The sequence below is a fragment of the Castor canadensis genome, chromosome 1, assembly GCF_047511655.1.
Source record: "Castor canadensis chromosome 1, mCasCan1.hap1v2, whole genome shotgun sequence".
NCBI lineage: Eukaryota > Metazoa > Chordata > Mammalia > Rodentia > Castoridae > Castor > Castor canadensis.
This window is the reverse complement of record NC_133386.1, coordinates 121,723,546-121,749,270: the sequence shown is the minus strand read 5'-3', so window position 1 is coordinate 121,749,270 and position 25,725 is coordinate 121,723,546. Positions and strand designations below refer to the sequence as shown.

Genomic DNA, 25,725 nt, shown 5'->3' with positions numbered 1-25,725 from the left:
TCTACTCAGAAGCTTCTAGACATCATCAATAGCTATAGCAAGGTAGCAGGATATAAAATCAACATAGAAAAATCATTAGCATTTCTATACACTAACAATGAACAAACTGAAAAAGAATGTATGAAAACAATTCCATTTACAATAGCCTCAAAAACAGAATTCCAAGATGGTGGCTAGAGGTAGGAAGCAGAAAGTGATCCTCCTATAGTGAAATCTTGGAGAGACGCTGGAGACACACTTTGCAGGCATAATCACCAAGAAAAGGCATAACTTTGACTCCTCCACATCTCCAGCCGGCGCAGAGAATCTCCACTTCACGTTAAACGGAGAACCGAGGAGGGCCCCCGGGGCTGCCAGTGGCCGGCGCCCATACGGCTTGGGAAGACGCGGACCAGCTTACTGTCGATTAGCACACTAACACTCCCTGTTTATACCTTTGAAACTCTCTTGTCTGCTACCTTGTTCTGCTTTCTCCCTCTTGTCTGTATATTTGTTTTCCCCTTTTCTTTAACTTCTTGCTTTCCATCTCAGCTCACTCTTCCATTCTCAATATTACCATTGTTATTATTACAAGCTAGAAAATACTTAATTACACACAGTACAGGGACAGTAACAACACCAAGGACAATGACGGGAAGACAGAAAAAACAAGGAAACCAGTTTCCCCACAGCAAAAAATTAGTACAGGAACCAGAGGGGAATGAAGAGAACAGAAACTCAGATCCAGACTCCAACAAAATGAAGATAAACTATGCCAAAGGACCCAATGACGCCCACAAGAATAATTTAAAAGGAGACATACTACAAGTACTCAATGAGAATTTTATAGAGATGATACTGGATAGGGTCAACCAAAATGTACAGGAGACACTCAAGAAATTCCAAGACAATAAAAATAGAGAATTTGAAAAAGCAAAAGAAGAAATAAAGGAAACCATAGAAGCACTGTATAAACACCAAAGTGAAAGAGAGAACACAATGAATAAATGGATAAATGAACTCAGGACAAAAATAGACAACAATAAAGAAGAAAACAGCCAGGATATGGAAAACCTCAGAAAAAAGAACGAAACAGAACTGCAAAACAAAACGGAAGGCCAATCCAGCAGAATAGAACAAACAGAAGACAGAATCTCAGAACTTGAAGATGAAATGGTAATTAAAGGAAAAACTGAAGAACTATTAATTAAACAAATCAAGACCTTTGAAAAGAAAATGCAAGAACTCACTGACTCCATCAAAAGACCAAACTTGAGAATCATGGGCATCGAACAAGGAGAAGAGGTGCAAGCGAAGGGAATGCGTAATATATTCAACAAAATAATAACGGAAAATTTCCCAAATCTAGAGAAAGATATTCCCATACAGATGCAAGAGGCCTCCAGGACACCAAACAGACCAGATCAAAATAGAACTACTCCACGACATATCATCATTAAAACAACAAGTTCAGAAACTAAGGAAAGAATATTGAAGGCTGTAAGAGAGAAAAAACAAGTAACATACAAAGGTAAACCCATCAAAATCACAGCAGACTTCTCAACAGAAACATTAAAAGCAAGAAGAGCGTGGGGTGAGATCTTCCGGGCACTGAATGAAAATAACTTCAACCCCAGGATACTCTACCCAGCAAAGCTATCGTTCAAAATAGATGGAGCAATAAAAGTCTTCCATGATAAGCAGAAACTAAAACAATATGTGACCACAAAGCCACCATTACAAAAGATTCTGCAAGGGATCCTGCACACAGAAAGTGACACCCAACTTAACCATGAAAAGGCAGGCAGCACCAAACCACAGGATAAGAAAAAGCAAGACAGTAGAGAGTAACATCAAGTTAGGTACACACAATCAAACCTTCAAACAACTAAGATAACTAAATGGCAGGAATCACCACATACCTATCAGTACTAACGCTTAATGTTAATGGACTTAATTCACCCATCAAAAGACACCGTTTGACAAAATGGATTAAAAAAGAAGATCCAACAATTTGTTGCTTACAGGAGACTCATCTCACCGACAGAAATAAGCATATGCTTAGGATGAAAGGCTGGAAGAAGATTTACCAAGCCAATGGCCCCCGAAAACAAGCAGGAGTAGCAATACTTATCTCTGACAAAGTAGACTTCAAACCTACATTGATCAAACGAGATAAAGAAGGACATTCCATACTAATAAAAGGGGAAATAGACCAAAAGGAAATAATAATCATCAATCTGTATGCACCCAATGTCAACACACCCAATTTCATTGAACATACCCTGAAAGACCTAAAAGCATATATAAACGCCAACACAGTGGTTGTGGGAGACTTTAACACTCCATTATCATCAATAGATAGGTCATCCAAACAAAAACTCAATAAAGAAATCCAAGATCTAAAATATGCAATAGATCAAGTGGACCTAGTAGATGTCTACAGAACATTTCATCCAACCTCTACACAATATACATTCTTCTCAGCAGCCCATGGAACCTTCTCCAAAATAGATCATATCCTAGGGCACAAAGCAAGCCTCAGCAAATATAAGAAAATAGAAATAATACCGTGCATACTATCTGACCACAATGCAGTAAAAGTAGAACTCAACAACAAAAGTAAAGACAAAAAACATGCAAACAGCTGGAAACTAAATAACTCATTACTTAATGAAGAATGGATCATCGATGCAATAAAAGAGGAAATTAAAATGTTCCTGGAAGTCAATGAAAATGAAAACACAACCTACCGGAACCTATGGGACACAGCTAAGGCAGTCTTGAGAGGAAAGTTTATAGCCATGAGTGCATATATTAAAAAGATTGAAAGATCCCAAATCAATGACCTAATGATACATCTCAAACTCCTAGAAAAACAAGAACAAGCAAATCCCAAAACAAATAGAAGGAGAGAAATAATAAAAGTAAGAGCTGAAATCAATGAAATAGAAACCAAAAAAACCATACAAAGAATTAATGAAACAAAAAGTTGGTTCTTTGAAAAAATAAACAAGATTGATAGACCCCTGGCAAACCTGACTAAAATGAGGAGAGAAAAAACCCAAATTAGTAGAATTAGGAATGCAAAAGGGGAGATAACAACAAACACCATGGAAGTCCAGGAAATCATAAGAGACTACTTTGAGAACCTATATTCAAATAAATTTGAAAATCTAAAAGAAATGGACAGATTTCTAGATACATATGATCATCCAAAACTGAACCAAGAGGAAATTAATCACCTGAATAGACCTATAACACAAAATGAAATTGAAGCAGCAATCAAGAGTCTCCCCAAAAAGAAAAGTCCAGGACCTGATGGATTCTCTGCTGAATTCTATCAGACCTTTAAAGAAGAACTGATACCAACCCTCCTTAAACTGTTCCATGAAATAGAAAGGGAAGGAAAACTGCCAAACACATTTTATGAAGCCAGTATTACACTTATCCCAAAACTAGGCAAAGACACCTCCAAAAAGGAGAACTATAGGCCAATCTCCTTCATGAACATTGATGCAAAAATCCTCAACAAAATAATGGCAAACCAAATTCAACAACACATCAAAAAGATCATTCACCACGAGCAGGTAGGCTTCATCCCAGGGATGCAGGGGTGGTTCAACATACGAAAATCAATAAACGTAATAAACCACATTAACAGAAGCAAAGACAAAAACCACTTGATCATCTCAATAGATGCAGAAAAAGCCTTTGATAAGATCCAACATCATTTCATGATAAAAGCTCTAAGAAAACTAGGAATAGAAGGAAAGTTCCTCAACATTATAAAAGCTATATATGACAAACCTACAGCCAGCATTATACTTAATGGAGAAAAACTGAAACCATTCCCTCTAAAATCAGGAACCAGACAAGGATGCCCACTATCTCCACTCCTCTTCAACATAGTACTGGAATTCCTAGCCAGAGCAATTAGGCAAGAAGAAGGAATAAAAGGAATACAAATAGGTAAAGAAACTGTCAAAATATCCCTATTTGCAGACGACATGATCCTATACCTTAAAGACCCAAAAAACTCTACTCAGAAGCTTCTAGACATCATCAATAGCTATAGCAAGGTAGCAGGATATAAAATCAACATAGAAAAATCATTAGCATTTCTATACACTAACAATGAGCAAACGGAAAAAGAATGTATGAAAACAATTCCATTTACAATAGCCTCAAACAAAATCAAATACCTAGGTGTAAACCTAAGAAAAGATGTGAAAGACCTCTACAAGGAAAACTATACACTTCTGAAGAAAGAGATTGAGGAAGACTATAGAAAGTGGAGAGATCTCCCATGCTCATGGATTGGTAGAATCAACATAGTAAAAATGTCTGTACTCCCCAAAGTAATCTACATGTTTAATGCAATTCCCATTAAAATTCCAATGACATTCATTAAAGAGATTGAAAAATCTACTGTGAAATTTATATGGAAACACAAGAGGCCACGAATAGCCAAGACAATACTCAGTCAAAAGAACAATGCAGGAGGTATCACAATACCTGACTTCAAACTATATTACAAAGCAATAGCAATAAAAACAGCATGGTACTGGCACAAAAACAGACATGAAGACCAGTGGAACAGAATAGAGGATCCAGATATGAAGCCACACAACTATGAGCAACTTATCTTTGACAAAGGAGCTAAAAATATACGATGGAGAAATAGCAGCCTCTTCAACAAAAACTGCTGGGAAAACTGGTTAGCAGTCTGCAAAAAACTGAAACTAGATCCATGTATATCACCCTATACCAAGATTAACTCAAAATGGATCAAGGATCTTAATATCAGACCCCAAACTCTTAAGTTGATACAAGAAAGAGTAGGAAATACTCTGGAGTTAGTAGGTATAGGTAAGAACTTTCTCAATGAAACCCCAGCAGCACAGCAACTAAGAGATAGCATAGATAAATGGAACCTCATAAAACTAAAAAGCTCTGTTCATCAAAAGCAATGGTCTCTAAACTGAAGAGAACACCCACAGAGTGGGAGAAAATATTTGCCAACTATACATCAGACAAAGGACTGATAACCAGAATATATAGGGAACTTAAAAAACTAAATTCTCCCAAAACTAATGAACCAATAAAGAAATGGGCACGTGAACTAAACAGAACTTTCTCAAAAGAAGAAATTCAAATGGCCAGAAAACACATGAAAAAATGCTCACCATCTCTAACAATAAAGGAAATGCAAATTAAAACCACGCTAAGATTCCACCTCACCCCTGTTAGAATAGCCATCATCAGCAACACCACCAACAACAGGTGTTGGCGAGGATGCGGGGAAAAAGGAACCCTCTTACACTGTTGGTGGGAATGTAGACTAGTACAACCACTCTGGAAAAAAATTTGGAGGCTACTTAAAAAGCTGGACATCGATCTACCATTTGATCCAGCAATACCACTCTTGGGGATATACCCAAAAGAATGTTACTCCAGAGGCACCTGCACATCCATGTTTATTGCGGCACTATTCACAATAGCCAAGTTATGGAAACAGCCAAGATCCCCCACTACTGGCGAATGGATTAAGAAAATGCGGTATCTATACACAATGGAATTTTATGCAGCCATGAAGAAGAACGAAATGTTATCATTCACTGCTAAATGGATGGAATTGGAGAACATCATTCTGAGTGAGGTTAGCCTGGCTCAAAAGACCAAAAATCGTATGTTCTCCCTCATATGTGGACATTAGATCAAGGGCAAACACAACAAGGGGATTGGACTATGAGCACATGATAAAAGCGAGAGCACACAAGGAAGGGGTGAGGATAGGTAAGTCACCTAAAAAACTAGCTAGCATTTGTTGCCCTTAATGCAGAGAAACTAAAGCAGATACCTTAAAGCAACTGAGGCCAATAGGAAAAGGGGAACAGGTACTAGAGAAAAGGTTAGATCAAAAAGAATTAACCTAGAAGGTAACACACACTCACAGGAAGTCAATGTGAGTCAATGCCCTGTATAGCTATCCTTATCTCAACCAGCAAAAACCCTTGTTCCTTCCTATTATTGCTTATACTCTCTCTACAACAAAATTAGAAACAAGGGCAAAATAGTTTCTGCTGGGTATTGGGGGGGGGAGGGGGCGGAGTGGGTTGTAAGGGAGGGGGTCGGGGCAGGGGGGAGAAATGAACCAAGCCTTGTATGCACATATGAATAATAAAAGAAAAATAAAAAAAAAAAGAAAATTGTTGAATAGATTAAACAAGGGGCTTAATCCTCTGGGCTTCTGAGTCACACAGAGGAGGGGTGGATGTATGAACAAAATTGAGGTTCTGTTAACAACAAAGGAGGAAATAGGTGTCAAATATATAATTAACAGAATTTGCCATAGGGAAGGAAGATTAATAACTATAATTAGAAATTATGAAGGAATTACACGGAAGTTAGCTTTTGCTGATTAATAAAACACACCAAAAAATAATGCCTTGAAACATCAGTTATTTCTCTCATGATTCTTTGGGCTAAGCTCAGCTGGTAGCTCCTCTGGACTTGACTGGGTGCATCCATGTGACTATGGTCCACTGAAAGTCAGCTCTTGGAGTTTGACTGGTTGGTGGGTGAGAAAATGGGACCAGGTGTCTTTCATTAACCAGCAGACTTTCCTTAGTTTGTGCCTGTAATAGACTGGCAAAGTTCCAAGAACTAGAGCAGCCATTTGCAAGTATTTTTGAAGTTCAAGATCGGAACTGGTACAGCATCTCTTCAGATAAGGCCAGCAGGTGCGGCTCAAGCAGTAGAACACCTGTCTAGCAAGCATGAAGCCCTGAGTTCAAACCCCAGTGCTGCCAAAAATAAAATTAAAATAAGGGCAACAGAGCAAAGAAATATATTCTATCTCTTATGGGAGGAGCTCTGAAGTCATATTCTATGGGCATGGACACATAGGGAGAATTTGTGCCATCTCTGCAATCTGCTCTAGGCTGTAAGATAGAGTAACAAGGAAAACTACTTGGATCTGCCCATGAAAGAGAACTGTCATTTGGAAAGTTATGAATCACTAATATGTCTACCCAAGCTGAAATTCCTATACTAGTATAATTATTACTGATGATTTCATGACATGTTTATTTGAGGCATCAAAAATTCATAGGCTATTATGCTGTGATTTAAAACAATATTTTAAAAACCCATAGAACCACAGAATATTTACTGTGGGGAATTTTAGCAGTAATATAGTCCAATCCTTTCATTTTAAAACTTTTATAAAATTAAATTTTATTGTTAATATAGCTTAAAAAGTCACAGTGCAAAATGCTTTTAAACAAAAACAGTAATTTTCTGCTCATGCTGTATTTCTCATAAGCAACTTTTGACATTTTATGTCTCTTGTGTTTACCTCACAATTCTAAAAAAAAGCACAATATGTAGCTGTTCTGTTTTGAGTCATTAGTTTGAACATATATTGACTGTGTTAGATTTTAGCTTTTATATCTTCTCTTCTTATTCTCCCATCTTCTTAGTGTAATTGAATAACTATTTTTACTTAACTCACATTTGGAATTTTTATTAAGATTGTTGTGGTGGGCCAAATAATGGCTGAACAATGACTCCCAAATGGAGTCCTAATCTCTGCAAACTGTGACTATTACTTTATATGACAAAAGAGACTTTACAGATATGATTATGTTAAGGATCTTGAGATGGGAAGCTTATTCTGGATTATCTCAGTGGGTCCTAATACAGTCAGAAATATCTTTGTAAGAGGGAGGCAGAGGAGTGTTTGACACAGAAAATGCAATGTGAGGATTGAAGCAATATGTTACGTTGTTGCCAGGGGATGGAAGAAGGGGCCAAGGAATTAAGAATGCAGCTCTAGAATTTGGAAAAGACATAAAAACAGATTCTCTACTACTCTCCCAGGATTACAGCCTTAATGATACCTTGTTCTAAGAAGCCAGCTGAGGGTGATTTGGGGTCTCTAGCCTCCAGAACAGGAAAGAGAATAAATGTGTGTTGTTTTAAACCATCAAGTTTGTGGTAATTTGTTATAGCAACCCAGAAGAGCAAATGCATTCATATAAACATTGTTTGGTGCTAAATCACTTTACTATACACAGTTACTTGTTCTGGTTTTAATAATAACTAGCTTCTTTTTCAGTTCTAGTTTTAATATTTGGCTTAGTCTAAATCTTCATCCATCAACTCTGTAAAACACCTCTCCATATATGTTTTTCTTTTTCTTTCATTTCTTTCTCTCACTCTCCTTCTTTGGGGAGGCACTACTGGGGTTTGAACTCAGGACCTTGTACTTGCTAGGCAGGGGCTCTACCACTTGAGCCATGCCCCTAGCCCTTTTTTGCTTATTTTTCCAATAAGGTCTAGCATTTTTGCCTGGCCAGAGGGCCTCAAGTGGTCCCATCTTCCTACCTATGCCTCCCGAATAGCTGAGATTGCAGGAACCAAGCCTGGCTTATTGGTTGAGATGGGGTCTCACTAATTTTGTGTTGGGGCTGGTCTCAAACTGTGAACCTACCCATCTCTACCTCTGGAATAGCTTGGATCACAGGTGCATGTCAACATACCTGTCTCCATTATGATCTTCTTGTTATCAAACCTATTAGTTCCATTCCCCTGCACCCTGTGGGGACAGAGTAGCACACTTTAGAGGGCAGATTGTTTGTTCTCTGCATAGTCATCTCCTGGGACTTCTTTTTTTTGCAATCACCTTTGAAATTCTCTTTGTCACTTTTCTTACTTGAATAACCTGTATTCTCAGTATCAGTTTATTTCCTTGGGAGGGGTTCTCCAGGTACCTCCCAGAAAAAGTGAAGATGGGAGGCAAGTTTTTTAGACTTTATAGGTTTGAACATATCTTTATTGTGATTGGAATTTTGACTGGATATTGAATTCTAGATATTTAATTTGAGAAATATTTTATACTCAGGAGTTTGATGTTTTCTCTTTCTTTTGCTTCTAGCTATCCACATAGTTCTACAGAGGTCAATTCACTTTACTTCCTGGTCATTTTATATAACATTCTCTCTTTCATTTCTGTTTATTCCCAGGATTCTGAAATTCATAAAGATGAGCTTTGGTGTGGGTCTTTGTTTGTACTTCTGGGTAACAAGCCTTTTCTTTCTGGACACTTATGACCTTCAGTTCTGGGATTTTGTTTAATCATATTTCTTGATCATTTGCTGTCCAATGATTCCTTTATTTTCTCAGGAAGACCCACTAGTCAAATAGAGAGCCTCCTGTACTGAGCTTCTGATTTTTAATTTTTTGTTTCTCTCCTGATTTCTATTGTGTGTGTGTGTGTGTGACAGTGACAAACTTTATTAATTTAAAAACCTGCCCAGTCCCAAAGCACATTAGGCACATGTGCACTTTACACAGATGTAGCTTAGTGACTTTATTACTGTGGAGGTCAGGCATTGACCATGACACCTGTCGAGGGAGAGATGGGTGCTCTAAGGGCTCAGCATTTCAGAAGCTGGGCACTGTTTGAGTGTCACTGGACCTCACAGTTCCCTTCCTTAAGTGGCAGAGAGGAGCTGGGTTTCCAGTGCTCAGACTGCATTCCTCCCTTCCCCTCTGCAGACATGGAAGCATGACCCTGGCACCCATCCAGAGGGCATGGCCTGGCCTGTCTCCCAACATTTGGAGCCTTGGGGACCAAGAGGCATAGCTGTCTTACTGCCTCTCTTTCTAGAAATTACCCTGTACTGTGACTCAAGTACAGATTTGAACACAGAATTACACAGAATGGGATCTAAGCCTACTGTTCTTATATTAGAGGAATAGGCTGACAATGTTTGGGGCTGCTGCTCTTAAAAACAAGATGTTGATTTTGCTTTTGTGTGTGTGTGTGTGTGTGTGTGTGTGTGTGTGTAGACTGGGGTTTGAACTCAGGGTCTATATCTTGAGCCGCTCCACCAGCCCTTTTTTGTGATAGGTTTTTACAAGATAGGGTCCCGCGACCATTTGTCTGGGCTGGGTTTGAACTGCGATCCTCCTGCTCTCTGCCTCCTGAGCAGCTACGATTACAGGTGTGAGCCACTGGTGCCTGGCTACTTTTCCTATTTTTTTAAGAACATGATGTATGGAAAGCAAAAATCCTGAGATGTGTCCTCAGAGTTGGAGCAAGGATGGTGTTGACCCTGATACCTCCAGTGCCTGAAGGAACTCCTTAGCAAGCACTTCTCCCAGGGGCTCTCAGCCAGCTCCCTCCTTTCCCCTCCTCCAAGCCTGCTTTTCCATTTATGAGAGGCAGCAAACATTTCACTCCCCCATTTATTGTAGTGACTGTCCATTGGAATGCAATGATTTCAGCATCCAATGGAGGTTTTCCCAGGCAAACACAGCTTTCAGAACTCAGTAGAAGCTGCATTTAGGGAGGGTGTACTGGTATGGGGTGGTCAACATTACAAAGATCCCTGAGCTGACCTGGCTGTGTCTTTGGCAGTATCTGACAGTTCTGGATCTGGGTTCTACCATGGGCTGGAGGTTTGTGACCCATTTGATACTTTGTCCTCAGGTCTCTGAGGCTGGGTGGGGAAGGAGGCACACTGGACCTAAAACCCCAGCCTCCATGTGGAGGTCACCAAATTATTTTCCTTGCTACAATGTAATGTGATGCAAGAGGTAAGAGGGACTTTCAGGCAGCCTGGCCTCTCATCTAGAAAACACACTGTCTTTCAGGTGCACCAGTGGTGAAAAAAATGTGCTGGCTATGAACTCACTCACAGTACCTCCATTGCTTAAAGAGGCAGACTGGCCACAGGCTGGGCTCTCTTCCATATGCTGTCAGGGCCCCAGGATGTGCTGAAAGTCAGGGGCCCAAGATCACATCAAAAATGCTACCAATTCCACTCTATTGCCAATCCTTTCTGCTTTCTGAGCTGGCAGTGATGGATACAGGTCACTCAGGGGTCTGTACTGCAATCACTTAAAAATATGCCTCTATTCTCCATGAGAAAGTCATAAAGCACCTCATCCAATTTCTAAGGCCCCCAGAGGCCACTCACCTCTTCATCCTGGAGACAATTCTCAATACACTTCCATCACTGGGGCTCAGCTATAAAAACATCCAGGAAGCCATCTCAGTACAGGCAGGTGGGGATGGATGTGGTGACACTGGGTATGCTGTGATTCCAATGGTTCTGGACCAGCCCCATCTCTGGGTGTCAGTCCAGGGCTGGGCATCTGATGGCAGGTGGAACAGCAGTCCATGGGCACAGGGCTCCCATAACCCTCCTGCCAGCTTCTTGATGAGGTTTTGATAGTTATCTCTCTCCCCCTGCCATCTTCCCTTCTGCTGGCCACAATTTCTGTTTCCAATGCAGGGTCACTAATCAGTCTCTTTGCCAACTGAACAAACTCCTAAGAATCTGCAAACAGCAGTCCTGTCACTTCATACTTCGAATTCCCAGGAATGTTCCTTGCTTGCACTGGGACTTCCAAATCCATCACCTCCAAGATGGAGGCTGACATGCTCTCGGAGACGAGTTATTCACCAGTGCAAAGCAGTTCTTCACTGCTGCATGTCGGTCCTCCTGGGGTATCTCACCAACCAGCCTCATCCCAGTAGCCCTTTTCACTGTGGCTTTGACTTCTCTTGTAAACTCGGGATCCATTTCAGGCCCTACAATTTCCAGGTAACCACTGGGCTCTCCTTGATACCATTCTAAGAATGCATCTACCAAGTATGGAAGAAGGTCCTTCACTTGCCTAAGCCCACAGATCAGAAGGAACACGTGCAGCATGTCAGCACTCTGGTTGATGTCTGAGAAAGGTGTTCCACTTAAAGGCAGTGCTGGGTGTGGTTGGGATTCCTTGGCTCTGGACATAGATCTTACCCTTAGCATGTGGCCACTGGGTTTGTGCCTTTCCTTCATTGACTCTGTGAAAGCCACAGCAAACCTGGCTTCCTTAAGAACTTTTCCCCTTACTTCATTTTTCTCCCCCTTGTTGGCATCTTCACTTAAATCAGTTCTATCAAAGATGATTCCAAAAGGAATCTGATGACCTTGCAGAAGTTGACCTCCCCAGTAGAGGTGAAGAGTCAACGCTGCATATAGGTTCTCTTCTATGCTGAGGTCTGTGATTTCTGCTGGGATTTCAAAGTCAAAGGTGTCTCTCAGAATGCACACGTGTCCTGCAGCTTCTAGGTGGTCCTGGATGCACTTGGCTGTGATCTTGTGGCCTGTGTGTGGCCATAGCACTGCCAGGAACAGAAGCCACATGCTGCTACTGCCACCCTAGCCATCAACAGGACCACTGCCACCACCTCCATTCCTTTCTTTTTGTTCTAATTTCTAAGATTGTTTCTTGACTTTATCTTATAGCCCTCCTAATAATTTAAAACTGTCTTTTCTTTTATTGTTTTTATTTACATGTGTATACATTGTTTTTGCCACCTCCCCCTAGACACCCTCATCCATCTTATAGTTTTACTTTCCATGGGTTCTTTCTTGTCCTCTGACTTTCCTTCTATCCCATTATATTCTTATTTTGATGTACAATCTGACTCTCCTCAGTAACACCCATAGGGCTTAAGGTTTTTCTGCTTCTTACATTGTCTTCTATTGAGTCATCTGATCCCACCATTTGTCTGCCTGAATCTTTCTCTTTCATGATAGAGGTTTTCTCAAATGTCTGGTGATCCTTGGTGGCATGTATTATTTATAGCAAAAAATGTAGGGAGGTCTGGAATGTTTCACCATAGTAGGATTAGTCAACTTGGCACTTTGTCACTAGTACCTCCAGAGTCAGTTCTTCCCTCAAGCCTCTTACCTAGGGATGTGAGTCTTTTTCTCTTTAACCTTCCCCCCACCCCCAACATCAGGATGTGAGTATCGATGCCAGTATTATGAAGCTAGAAAAGGAAGACTTCATGTAATTCTTTTTATACTAATTTCAGGATCCCACTTTCTTAAAGTACTTTCACATGACTTTTGTACTATAAATTTAAGTGGTGCTGATATTAAAAATATCATTATTGAAATAGTTGACACACCACACAATTAACCCACTTAAAGTTCGGGGCTGGGGATGTAGTTCAGTGGTAGAATACCTGCCTACCATGCACAAAGCCCTGGGTTTAGTCCCCAGTGCTGAAGAAAAAAGTGCATAATTCAATAGTTTTAGTATATTCAAAGAAATGTGCAACCATCATATAGTCAATTTCAGACCATTCTTTTCATACCTCAACAAGTCTTGTGGGAGGGGAGAAAAGGGGAATTGTTTAATAGGCAGAATTTCAGTTTTACAAGAAGCAAATATTCTAGAAAGCTGTGGTGCAATGTGCTTAACATTATTACACTGTATACTTAAAAATGATTAAGATAATTTAAAAAGAAACCTATACCTTTTAGCCATCACCCTTTATCTCCCCAACTCTCTCTGCTTTCCATCCCCTGCCCTAAGCAACCATTAATCTACCTTCTGTCTTTATAGATTTCCCTATGTAGACGTTTCCTATAGATGGAATCATATGTGGCCTTTTGTGAATTCTTTCACTTAATGTTTTTTTAATTGTTTATTCGTTTATTCATATGTATATACATTCTTTGAGCCATCTTCCCCCTGTCTCCTTGCCCCTCCTCCCTCCACCCCCTCACTTCCAGGCAGAACCTGTTCTGCCCTCTTCTCCAATTTTGTTGAAGAGAAGACATAAGGCATAATAAGACATGGCATTTTTGCTAGCTTGAGATAAAGATAGCTATACAGAGAGATTCCTAGCATTAACATAATGTTTTTTAAGGTACATCTATATTGTATCATGTATCAGTACTTTACTTTTTATGATTGAATGACAGTCTATTTGGAAATACCACATTTTGCTTAATGGACACTGAATTGTTTCCACCTTTAGCTATTATGAATAATGTAAACATTCATGTACAAGTTTTTGTGTGGCCATATGTTTTCATTTCTCCTATCTACCTAGAACTGGAACTACAGAATGTAAGAATTCAGCTTGACCTGACTGTAGCCATCTTGATTCATAACTACCATGACTGCCCCTGAGTAATCCTGTGTTTTTTCTTGGCATAATTTCCCAGCATACCATAAACAAAACCACTGGAGTGGCATGTGGAGTTTTATGACTGGGTTCTGGCACCATTAGTACCAGGAATGTGTCTGATGACTCTTTTTGGAGGGGGGGTTGGTGGTGCTCAACATCAGATCTAGAGCATTGCATGTGCCAGGCACGCACTCTACCAGTGAGTCATACCCCTAGCCTGACACCTTGGATATTAGCTTGAAATAGACAATGGACATTTCAGCTTGGATGAAGTCACTTCTTTGTGGTACTGGAGTTTGAACTCAGGGCCTCTCTTTTGCTAGGCAGACACATTCCATCATTTGAGCCACGTTGACAGTTCTTTTTTTTGTATTGGGTGTTTTTGAGATAGGGTCCTGCTTTCATTTTGCCCAAACTGGCGATCCTCCTGATCTCTGCCTCTTGAGTATCTTGGATTACTGACACAAACCGCCGGCTTACATTATAAACCTTTTGACCCAAGTCATGGAGATCCACAGGTCTTGCTGCTGTCCAGGACCATGCTTTTAAGTCCAAGATAAATTGAACTCTGTGCAATCTTTTTTTTTTATTTTTTGTGGTACTGGGTATTGAACCCAGGGCCTCTTGCATGCTAAGCAAGTGCTCTACCACTTGAGCCATACCTCCAGTCACTGGATCTTTCTTTGGTTTCATGACAGGTTTGTACTGGTTCCCATACATTGGTACTGGGCTTTTTTGGAACACAGGGTCACATGGCACATCTGTATTTAAATATTTGGGGAACAACCAGGCTCTTCCAAAGCAATCGAGCCATTTCACAGTCCCACCAGCAGTGTATGTGATTCCAATTTTTCCACATCCTAACTTCTGATTTTTTGATTAGGTATGGAGGAGTATTTCCTTGTGGTTTTGGTTTTCATTTCCTTGATGATTAATGATCAACATCTTTTTATGTGCTCATAGGCCATATCTCCCTTGGATATACATTTATTCAGATCAGTAGCAGACTGACTAGTGACCTTCCAAAAATTCACAACCATCTGATAATTGTGAATATAACCTTTCTGTAAATACAGTCTTTATAGATGTAATAAATTTGAGGCCATACTGGATCAGAGCAGACCCTAAATATGATGACTGGAGTTGGTGTGATAGGTCAGGAGTAAGGATCAGGTGAACTGAAAGCAGTTTGGGATGATGCATCTGTAACTCAAGGAATGCCATGGACACCAAAAGCTAAGAGAAAGGCATGGAATGGATTCTTCCCTGGAGCTGTCAGTGGGCATATGAAATCACAATACCTTGATTTCAATCTTCTAGCCTCCAGAACTGGAAGAAAATAAATTTCTGTGATTTTAAGCTTCCTAGTTTGTGGTAATTTTTTTTACACAGCCCTGGGAATGACTGAAGATCCTTTGTGCTTTTTAAAATTGGGTTGTCTTTTCACTTTTTTTTTTTTCTTCAGTACTGGGGATCAAACCCAGGTCCTCATGCAAGTACTCTCTACCACAGAGCTGCATCCTGGCCTGAAACAGGCAGATTTTTTGTTTGTATTTGAGACAGGGTCTTGTCATATAGCACAGGCTGACCTCAAACTCTGATCTTCCTGTTTTTGCTTTTTGATGGTGTTATTTGAAGCACAAAAAATTTCATTGTAATTAAGTGCAAATGAGTAATTTTTGCTTTTTTTGCTCATGCTTTTGGTGGCATACAGAAGAATCCTCTTCTAAATCCAAGGTCATCAAGATTTAACCCCATTTTATTCAAAGAGTTTTACAGTTTTAACTTTTACAATGAGTCTTTTGATCCATTTTAAGTTCATTTTTGAAGACTGACACATAAAATTGTACATATTTACAGGATACCATGTGACATTTTAACATATGTATACACTGTGTAATTTTCAAGTGGTAAGATATCTATTTATCATTTCCTTATGGGAAAAAACATTTAAAATGCTTCCTTTTAGTTTTTGGAAATATTCCATACTGCCCAACAGAAAACCAGAACTTATCTCTCCTATCTAACTATAATTTAGGACCCATTGACCAGTTTTTTCCTTCCTGAATTAATTTTTATATATAGTGTGAGGTAGGGGAATAAGTTCATCCTTTTGCATGTGGCTATCCAGTTGTCTCAGCATCATTTGTTGAACGCTATTCTCTATTCTTTCTTCCACTGAATGGTCTTGACACTCTTATTGAAAATCAGTTGATCACAGAAAATATAGTTTTATTTCTGGACTTTCAATTCCATTCCATTTATCTATATGTCTGCCCTTGTGCCAATATATGTTGGTTTGATTATTGTTGCATTGTAGTAAGTTTTGAAATTGGGAAGTGTGAATTCTCCTAGTTTGTTCTTTTCCAAGATTGCTTTGGCTATTCTGGGTCCATTGCCAAATGCTTTTAAATGTTAGAATTGGGGTGTCAATTTCTATAAAGAAGTCAGGTGAGATTCTGAGAGGAACTGCATTGAGACTGTAAATCCATAGGGGGAGCACTGCCATCTTAGCAATATTAAGGCTTCTGACTCATGAACCTGGAGTATTTTCTCATTTATTTCAATCTCCTTTAATTTCTTACAACTTTTTTGTAGTTTTCAGAGTATGTATTTTTTTCATTGTTAGTGATCAAACCCAGGGCCTTAGTACATGAGAGGCAAGTACTAAGCTACACCCCATCTCCTGTTAATTGTTCTTAATATAAAACATGAATTGTTAAAAAAAAAAAGATCCTGTACCTCATAGATAAGGGATGTATAGGATATCCCTGTTTGCATGGATGATATAGCAAAAGACACCCCCATGTTCCACATGGATGTTTTCAAAAAAGCCTTGAACCACACTTGATCCTCCATATCTCAACCTCCTGAGTAGCAGTATTACAGGCACAAGCCACCTGTGCTCACCTTCTCATATGGATTTTTGAACAGTCTTCCTGTTTCAGCCACTGCTTCATACTTGCTCTCTGTGGCCCGGCTTCCTCTATCGCTGAGCTTCTTTGATATGTATCTTTCTATGCCAGTACGTTTGATCTTCTCCACTCTGCTAATCCATTTTCCTTCTATCTACTTTCCATTAATATTGGTTATTACTTGGAGTTGTAATTATCTTCTAGTTCAAAGAAGATGGAGTTTGAGTGTATATTTCGTGTTCTCTTTGTTTTGGAAAAGGAGGATTTTTCTTGAGAAGATGCCATGTTTCTGTTCTCTTCACATCAGATTTCAGTTCTAGAGGTGGAGAGAAACTAATGCCACCCTCCCCTCCCCCCAAAAAATGAAAGAAACAGTCTCATTGCTAGGTTAGTTAGTGTAAGAAAAACAATCTTTTCTATCAAAGTATATGTCACCCTCTTAGATTACTTAAAATTCCTCAGGTCACCATCTTAGGTGACTTGTGTTGTTTAAAGGGTTCCTGTTTCTTCTTCTGGATTCTTGTACAGTCAGATTGCCCACCAAATTGCCCACCAAAATTGCGTGCCCTAACCCATCCCCCAAGCCTTTTAACCAGTTGAGAAAGACTGTGAACCTTTGACCTGGACAAATCCCAGGTGAGGGGCAGGTACAGCTGTGTCAGGGATATAAGGAGGAGCCACTGTCAGCCATTTTGTGCTCACATGTCTGCTCAGCTGGAGTGAGTATATGCTTGCACCATTTTGATCAAAAGAAATTGCCCTGTGAAGATTTTCTGTCTCTCGTGTGTCTGTTTTCAGCACTGGAGTGTTTTTAATTCCAATAATTTGGAGGCTTATCTGGGATTTTACATTCCATCGAGAAAGGGGGGTCCCAGCCTTTCCCTGGGGAGATGTGTCCTGCTGCCTGGTTGCGAAGGCCCCGAGGTTCGGCTGAGGGTGACAACTTTCTGGATCTTTGAATGAACTCGGACTCCAGAATTTCTTGACAATGTGGGTAAAAGTGCTCTAAAGACAGGGACTGTGACAACCACTAAGGTTTTGTGCAGAAACCAAGACAAGAAACGTCACAGAAGTGACCAAGTAATATGTTGTTAGTTGGGATATTGGAGGCTGTGTGATGTGTGAATGAGACGTGTCAGGTGACACAAAGGGAAAGTGGAGTCTTGATCTGCAGTTCCAAGGCAACCTCATACTGTTTAAGGTGGAATTAGATTCTTGAATCTAATCCAGATCAGGAGCTTATACTGACCCACCAGCTACCAAGAAGTGCCTCAAGGGAAAGAGAATCAGAGTGCAAAAAACCTCCAAGGCAAAAGGGGGGATTGAGCTCCTGATAGAACACAGTCGACTAGAAGGGGGAAATGGGAAATAAAGGCAGGGAGGCAAACAAACGAAGGTCCAGGATAAAATACCCTCTGAGAGCCCTCTAGGAAAGATATTAAAATATTGGGATGATAGCCCCCCCATACTGAAGAGAAAAAGAGACAAAGAATGGTCAAATACTGTTGTTTTATCTGGACCCAAGAACTGATCTTAAATCCTTTGGGGTTTTTTTTTTTTTTCGTCAAAATTTGGGTCTGATGAGGACTGGGTCTGCCAACTGTTAATTCAACATGTAAACAACAAGAGCCCAGTCACTCAAGAAGAAATGGAATATGCCCTCTTTTGGAGAGAGTTCCATAGTCCTGTTTCCACTTGAAGAAAAAAAACAAACAAACCAAAACTCCTTCTAACTGGGATTTACTCTCCTCCCTTCCATCCTTATAACCCCACTGTTCCTCTGGCTCAGGCACCAGATCAGCCCCAGCGCCACCCTTCCCCTAGGCTTCTGCTTCCCCACCTCCCCCTCCAGCCCTTCCACCTCTGCCTCCCTTCAACTTCCTGCCCTTCCCTCCCTACCCAAAACCCTTCCCTACCACAACTTCAAAGGGAGTTAGAACAATGTCATTGAGACATTGAGACTCTACCTTTTCCTTGGTCTGAAGAAGAAAAACCCTACTCCTTTCCTCTCAGGGAGGTTCCCCTTGGAGGAGATGAAATTGGGTTTGTAAACGCCCCTCTTACCAGCTCTGAGGTCCAAAATTTTAAAAAGGAGTTGTGACCCCTTCTCAAGGATCCCATCAGGGTGTCAGAACAGGTTGATCAATTTCTGGGACCACAGATACATACTTGGGCTGAGTTAGTGTCTATTTTGGGAATTCTCTTCTCAGGGGAGGAAAGAGCCATGATCTGTAGAATGGCAATGGCTATCTGGGAGTGTGAACATCCCTGGGCCAAATGTCCTGGGGCTAATGTTAAGTCTCTTAATCAAGATCCTGATGGGATAACAACACCCCAGGGCACTGAGAAAATATAAGAGACTTGAGAGATTTAATGATAAGGGGATAATAAGGGGGAGGTGATTAACACAACCATTAGCTTTATAAATTTCCTGGGAAGCAGGGGACTTTCTGTTTCCAAGAATAAGTTACAATTTGCTGAGACTGAAGTAAAATATCTGGGATATTTGATCAGTAAGGACCAACAAAGGATTGGCCCATAAAGAATAGAAGGAATCACAAGAATTAAGAAAGTTCCTTGGTTTAGTGGGATATTGCAGTTTGTGAATAGACTCATATGCCCTTAAAACTAAATCTTTGTATCTCAAATTGACCCAAGAGGGACCAGACCCCCTTCTTTGGGCCCTCAAGGAGATTGAACAAGTAGATGAGCTAAAACAAGCCCTTATCACAGCCCCGATGCTAACTTTACCCTCTCTTGAACAGCCTTTACACTTCTTTGTTAAATGTAAACAAAGGAGTTGCCCTTGGGATGCTAACCCAAAAACATGGGGGCTAATGTCAACCTGTGGCCTTCTTATCTAAATTCCTAGATCCTGTCACCTGGAGGTTGGCCTGAGTGCATTCAGGCAATAGCTGCTATAAGCCCTTCTAACTGAAGAAAGTAGAAAAATCATCTTTGGGGGAAGTCTAGTTATTATCACTCCCCATCAAGTTAGATCTTAAACCAAAAGATGGGTAGATGGCTGACAGATTCCAGGATTATAAAGTATGAGGCTATATTGCTAGAAAAGGACCTGACTTTACTAATGAGGCCTTAAATCTAGCCACTTTCTTGGAAGGGGAAGCAAGAGGGAGGAGCTCTGAACATAAATGTTTAAATATTATTGAATACCAAACAAAAGTAAGGCCAGACCTTGGGGAAGCTCCTTTCCAGACCAGGCTCCATTTCCTTGTGGGTAGAACCTCTTGGGTAATTAGGGGAAAAAGACATAATGGGTAGGCCTTGACTATATTAGAATCAGGCTGACTCCCTAACAATTGGTCAGTACAGACTTGCGAATTATTTGCTCTAAATCAGACTGTTAAAAATCAGCTCACTAAATTAGTTTTAGAGACCAGATTACCTTGGATTAAATGCCTTCCCATAGCACTGCTCAGGATAAGGACAGTCCCTCCGAAGGACATTGGCCTCTCCCCTTATGAAATGCTTTATGGGATTCCTTACCTTAGCTCTGTTACTGATGTGCTTACCTTTGAAAACAAAGACTATTTCCTCAAAAATTATATACTTGGATTGTCCTCTACCTTACTTTCTCTTAGGAAAAAGGGATTGTTAGCACAGGCTCCTCCACTTGACTTTCCCATTCACCTGCACCAGCCTGGCGATTATGTGCTGATCAAGACATGGAGAGAAAATAAACTTGAGGCAGCTTGGGAAGGACCCTGCCTGGTCCTGTTGACCATGGAAACAGCTGTCTGGACCATGGAGAAGGGTGGACTCAGGCGCCTCACCTTACCAGAAGGAACAATGGACCATGCTCTCACATCCAGGAGATACCAGAGTAACCTTAAAAAGACTATAGTGAAATTATTCTTTCTCTTTCATCTGGGAAATGGTATGTTTATTATTAATGTAACTCAGAGTACTTTTCCCTTAACTATTGAATCCAATACATACCAGATCCTTCCTTGTGGAGATCTTATGTCCCAACTTCAGCTTCAAGGATATTCCTTTTATATGTGCCCCATCTGGGGACCCACAAGGAAGCTAGTATCTGTTCAGAGTATATGGATGTGGGATGAAACACTGGGTATAAAGGACACACTCTCTCTTTTATGAAAATCCTAAGGGCTGGGCCAGACCCTGAGACACTGGTAAGACTCCAATTTCCTAATCCAGAAAAACTGACAGTTTTTTAGCAGCCTATAGTTGAAATTACAGCTGTTTTGGACACACCCCTCTCCTTCTTGCAAGGATAAACAGTGTAACCTTAGATTGGTCATAGAAAGCTCTTGGAGTAAGACAAAAGAACAATGCATATTTTGTAAATATGGGTTGGGGGTGGATGTCTCAGGAACAGAACCTTTATTTGCCTTTAAGCTCCGTCTAGCTTCCAAACCCTCTCAGGGGGACACCCATTTCTACCTCTGCTCCAACGTTATCTTCACATTTATACAATAACCAAACTCAGGTAACCATAGTAGAAGTTGAGGACCTAAGACAAACTGTGGCTATTGAATCAGGTACGGGGATACAAATGCTTGGATAGAAATATTCTGTCTAGACAATAAGAGCGATCATTACTACTAGGAGGCCAGAGGTTCAGGGGGTCCCATTTCCATTAGGATGGTCCTCAGATCCAGATGGAATTTATTGCATGTTGGCTTTGTTTCAAAATGCCACGGCTTGGGGTAATGAATCCTGCTGGACATTATTACTACTGTTCCCAGAAGTCAGAGGTCCTGTGGGTCAGCCCCCAAGGATTGTTAAACCACCCACCCCAGATGTCAATGATACCTCATGTCTTACCAGGCAGGGAGAACGATTGACAAATGTGGAAAACCTGATGGGATACAGTGAAAGCCAGTCTTTCAACAGCCTCACAAACCAGTCCAGTCTTGGTGGGCAGGGCTGATGTCTGGTGGTGCGGTGGAGGACCTCTACTTGAGACTCTCCCAAGTAACTGGGCGGACACCTGTGCTTTGGTGCAGCTGGGCAATTCCTTTCACCCCAGCATTTAGATCCCCAGCCCATGCCACAACACCTAGGAAAAGAAGTGACACAGGCACAGACATTATAGCCAGTCACAAAGGTTCCTTGGATCCCCATATTTATACTGATGCCATTGGGGCTCCTAGAGGGGTACCAAATGAATTTAAAGCCAGAAATCAAATTATAGCAGGATTTGAATCAGTACTCTTTTGGTGGTTCACCATAAATAAAAATGTTGAGTGCATTAATTATATTTACTGTAACCAACAAAGGTTTGTTAACTATATCAGGGACTCTATCAAAGGAATAGCAGAGCAATTGGGACCAACTACTCAGATGGCTTGGGAGAACAGTCTAGCATTAGACATGATGTTGGCCTAAAAGGGAGGGGCTTGCATAATGATTAGAGTTCTGTGTTGCACACTTATACCAACTTAATACAGACCCTGATGGAACTATTAGTAAGGCCCTACAGGGATTAACTACCCTATCCAATGAGCTAGCTGAAAATTCAGGTATAACTGATCCATTCACTAACTTAATGGAAAATTGGTTTGAGAGATGGAAGGGCTGGATAATCTCAATCTTAATCTCCTTGGTTGTAGTGGCTGGAGTTTTAATCTTAGTAGGATGTTACATAATTCCTGTGTCTGAGGACTAATATAACAGTTAATCGAGACAGTCCTCACCAAGCAATCACCCCCACCCTACCCAAATAATTTGTTCCTGTTAGTAACACAGAAACATGAGAGCCAATGACTCCTAAATGAATTTGAAGAAAAGAATTTAAATTAAAAGAGGGGGAAAATTGTAAGAAGAACAATCTTTTCTATCAAAGTATATGTCACCCTCTTAGATTATTTAAAATTCCTCAGGTCACCATCTTAGGTGACTTGTGTTGTTTAAAGGGTTCCTGTTTCTTCTTCCGGATTCTTGTACAGTCAGGTTGCCCACCAAATTGCCCACCAAAATTGCGTGCCCTAACCCATCCCCCAAGCCTTTTAACCAGTTGAGAAAGACTATGAATCTTTGACCTGGACAAATCCCAGGTGAAGGGCAGGTACAACTGTGTCAGGGATATAAGGAGGAGCCACTGTCAGCCATTTTGTGCTCACATGTCTGCTCAGCTGGAGTGAGCACCTGCTTGCACCATTTTGATCAAAAGAAATTGCCCTGTGAAGATTTTCTCTGTCTCTCATGTGTTTGTTTTTGGCAATGGAAGGTCTTTAATTCCAACAGTTAATTTAAGAGCTAAAGCCAGAATTTAGAATTCTTGATGCTTTGGCCAAAATTAAACCATGACTTGTTTCATAGAACCATATAGTTTGAGAGGTAGGAAGTACCTTTGAGATCCTAGGCCTATTTTCCCAAAATTTCTATAACATAAGTGACTTTCAGCATTGGTTAAAATTCAATGTGAATGATAGATATACTCTATCTCATGTCTATTATTTTGGAGAATCATTTTTTTTTCCTATGGTGCTGGGATTTAAACTAAGGGCCTCACTTGAGTCACTCAGCCAGTGCTTTTTTTTTTGGTATTTTTGAGACAGAGTTTCAGGAACTATTTGCCTCAGGCTGGCTTCAAACCACAATCCTCCTGATCTCTGCCTCCTGAGTAGCTAGGATTACAGGTATGAGTCACTGTTGCCCAGATCTCTGATTTTTTTCTCTTGAAGATTTTTCTTCATTTTCACATACTTATCTAGTTCTGCTCTCATAAGTTACAAAGGAACTACTGTCTGTAGAAGTAATGTAGTCTGGTGAATGGAAGACTGGCTTCCAGTAGTCTGCAGAAAGTATAATAAGCTTGCTTCCTCTAATTCTTTGTCCAATCTATAATTAAGACAGTTTACTAGCAAAATGGAGGAAAACCTTATGTCCAACATAACAAAGACTGGGATAATTAACAAACAACAATTAGTAACTTACAACTGTAGAAAATTAGAAAATTTCTAACTTAGTTCTCACGTTATTAAATAAAATTGGCACATAAGCAGAGGAATGAGTATCAGACTTATGAAGAAAATTGGGGAGATATGGGCTGGGGGGCATGGCTCAAATGGTAGGGTGCCTGCCTCACAAGCATAAATACCTGAGTTCAAACCTCAGTACCACTAAAAAGAAGTCAATTAGAAACTTGTGAAAGAAACTACCTGGTATATATTACAAACAGAACAAGTTGCATAAACACATAAAGATGAAAAGTTTGAGAATCAAATGTATGTACAGGGCACAAGGTGGCTATGGAGAAGATGTGGAAAATTAGACAGGAAAGGGAATAAAGCTAAACAATGAACACTTATTGAGCTATAATCTGGACACTATTTAGAACTTTACATGGAAGAACCCTTATACCACCTTATTAGGTAGATACTATTATCTTATTTTAATGATGGGAGAAAAGGAAGCATGGGAGTATTAGGTTAACCAGTCTAAGTTTATACAACTAGTAAGTGGCAGAAATGAGCTCTGAACCCAGGAAGTGTAACTGGCAGTTATGAAGTGGTCTCATCACAAATGATCTTTCTATTCTGAAAGTTCTGGGACTTCTTAGATAAGGAGTTGGAGGCACTGATAGAAAGATCCTTTCCTACTTCTTTATCTTGGCTCAGCTATCTCAAAAGATTATCTGAGATAAGAGATGTGGTCAGAGTTTACCAGGCCATGGTACTGTTTCAAACTCTGACACTTCACATATACCTGAGGTTGGGAAGACAGACCTGCATCTGGGTGGTAGCCTAAACTCTGAAATTTCAAGACCCTCTAGCACCCTTCCAAAAAGGAAAGGGAAGGTTTGTCTGAGCATAATGGTATTTACAACTAATTTATCACAACCAATGACAGATTTCTTTGTTCCTTCTCCATTCCCACTGCTTCACTTGACCAGCCTAAAAAAAAAAAAACCAAAAAGGAATAAAAGAAAAAAAAACAAAGGAAAGAGAGCTGAAGCTGTGAAAGGGAGAGTATTGGTGGCAGTAAGTACTTGATGTTACTTACTTTGGCAATTGTTTTGTATTCCCTACAAATCTTTTTTTCAAATACATGTAGGAAAAATAGGACATTTTACATAAAACTCTAACCACTGCCAGATCCTACTCTTACAGTAGGACTGGGGATGTGTCTTAAGTAGTAGAGCATCTACCTAGTAAGGGCGAGGCCCTGAGTTCAAACTCTAGTACTGCAAGAAAAAAAAAAAGCTTATATTCTGTTAGGTCCCTGGCATTCTTGGGGTGGGCAGAAGAAGGTCCCAAGGCTAGCACTGAAACCAGACCTCCTGATTTATGACCCTTGTTTCTCCCTGCCTGATTGTTTCTCGGCTTGCAAAACAACTCAGGAACTTCCAGTTACTCAACTAGCCAGGCATGTGAACCTGTCCCATCTGGTGACCGCAAATAATCAGAGACCAGACTCCCTCTCCTTCCCCCATGGCTTGGCTCCTCCTATAAAGCCCACTACCCAATTCAGCCAACCCACTTCACTCTGAAAAGAGTGACAGCCCTGCAGTCTGGTTCCAATAAATCTTTCTTTTCCACACGTGGCGTGGTCTTTATTCGGCAGTACCTTACATATTCCTCACAACAATCCTAGGAGATAGATACAATTGCCGTTCATATCTTGCAAATGGCGCCATGGAAGCACAAAGTTCTATAACTTGTCCACACAGCAAATCTATGGGAAAAGTGATGCTGGAGGACTCACAATAAAATTGTAAACAACTTGTTAAAAATCAATACTTCTGAAAGAACACAGTATTTGGATTAGTACTTGAATTTAGGCTCCACTATTTACTGAGGTGAAAAGATTTGGGGATGGTCATTCTGAATCTCAGTTTTCCCA

General features: G+C 40.3%; 1 non-coding gene and 1 pseudogene across 1 annotated transcript; both read right to left on the bottom strand.

The window, feature by feature from the left end:
• Positions 1–6,603: 6,603 nt before the first annotated feature.
• On the bottom strand, positions 6,604–13,569 carry LOC141425059 (glycosyltransferase 1 domain-containing protein 1 pseudogene; annotated as a pseudogene).
• A 999-nt stretch (positions 13,570–14,568) lies between these two features.
• On the bottom strand, positions 14,569–14,642 carry Trnaa-agc (transfer RNA alanine (anticodon AGC)). Its single transcript has one exon. It is a non-coding gene; the product is annotated as a tRNA-Ala (tRNA).
• Positions 14,643–25,725: the final 11,083 nt, after the last annotated feature.